At 31.6% G+C, this 1,430-nt stretch overlaps 2 long non-coding RNA genes across 3 annotated transcripts; both read left to right on the top strand.

The window, feature by feature from the left end:
• Nucleotides 1-58: 58 nt before the first annotated feature.
• Nucleotides 59-439, top strand: LOC109592875 (uncharacterized). 2 transcript variants are annotated; one of them, XR_002190609.1, is made up of 2 exons: nucleotides 59-186; nucleotides 416-439. It is a non-coding gene; the product is annotated as an uncharacterized LOC109592875 (long non-coding RNA). The 2 variants fall into 2 exon arrangements; XR_002190608.1 differs by lacking the exon at nucleotides 59-186 and adding an exon at nucleotides 197-319.
• A 279-nt stretch (nucleotides 440-718) lies between these two features.
• On the top strand, nucleotides 719-938 carry LOC109592874 (uncharacterized). Its single transcript, XR_002190607.1, has 2 exons — nucleotides 719-817; nucleotides 884-938. It is a non-coding gene; the product is annotated as an uncharacterized LOC109592874 (long non-coding RNA).
• Nucleotides 939-1,430: the final 492 nt, after the last annotated feature.

Raw genomic sequence — 1,430 nt, 5'->3', positions numbered from 1 at the left:
TCAGCTCAATATAATCAATAGTGGCTGTGTTCAAGTTCCTGTAGAAACATGGTAAGTATGTTGATGAACAACAGTTAGTTTCTATGGGTAAACAGCCCTGACCATCCCAGAGTGGATCTGCATTTCCTCCTTCACAATAATAACTTTTTCCAACAAATGAAGGAACTTTTTGAATCAAAAAAGAAAGTGAGCCATGTATACAAAGTATTTGGATCATGATAAATTATGTGTTAGTTGATAAAAAGACACTCTGCTTTTTATGTACATTAAATTATAAAAAGACAATGTTTAAGAAGAGACAGAAAGAATTAGAGAAGAGGTTCTGTAATAACATTTAGTGGTCTAATGACATTGTTTGAAATATAATGTATATATTAATTAATATAATTATTATGGATTCTATTTTTATTCATAGTGGTATTAGCAATAAGAAACAAAAGATATAATAGGGTAGAGATTTTCGACCCTTTTAATAATGAGATCATGCAACAACTGGAGAAAGCACAGAATGGGATTGCAGCACTACAGAAACAAATAAAACTAAAAGACCAGCAACTCCTTGAAAAGACAAACAAGTACAATACAAGATATTAAATATCAACATAAATTAATAACAAATTTGTATAAAATGTATGTACACATGTATAGCAGGGAATAAAGGGTGAATATTAATGTCTTAAGTACCAACTCGAATTTTTCAATCAAGCATGTTTTCTTGATTTGCACACTGAGAGCTGAGAACTCGGAGAAAGATAAAGAGAGCAGAATGAAGAAAAACAGAATCCAAACTCTCCAAAGAGAGAACACTGAATTACAAGTAATATCATTTCAACTTGAACCGAGTTTTAACATTTACATCTTTTCTTTCTCATACATACTACAGTCAGAGAACCAGTCACTAAAGAAGCAGGTATCATCACAATCACACAAACCAAAAACGAACCCACCTACTCTCCCCCCTCATCCCTCCTGACACTCACTCAGACTGCCTTACTAACATGCATTCACATTCAATGCTGGCCATAATTTAGTTATTATTATTATTATTTATTAATTTTTTTACCTTGGGAGATAAATTATTAACAATACTTTGTTATTGCTAGAGAAAATTAATATTTTTTTTTAAATTTGAAAGTGATCCCTTTGATATTTGGTACTGATCCATTAAAATTCCTTCCACATCTTAATTTATGATTATTCTCGTGTAAAAGGCTCCAAAAACTAGAGCATAATTTGTCATTCAACACACAATGCTATTAATTTAAAATTTAGCAAAAATTTCTATTGTCATTTTATGTAAATTTCATATAAACCAACAGGAGCATCTTCATCATGAATGGCCTGGTCACAGCACACCCTTAGCTCAATATAATCAGTAGTGGCTGTGTCAAATTTCCTGTAGAACCATGGTAAGTATGGTGATGAACAGC

Source organism: Amphimedon queenslandica, unplaced genomic scaffold (assembly GCF_000090795.2).
Source record: "Amphimedon queenslandica unplaced genomic scaffold, v1.1 AMPQUscaffold_3656_Cont24353, whole genome shotgun sequence".
In the NCBI taxonomy this organism is placed as follows: domain Eukaryota; kingdom Metazoa; phylum Porifera; class Demospongiae; order Haplosclerida; family Niphatidae; genus Amphimedon; species Amphimedon queenslandica.
The sequence above is the reverse complement of the archived record's forward strand: the minus strand, read 5'-3'. Positions and strand labels throughout refer to the sequence as shown.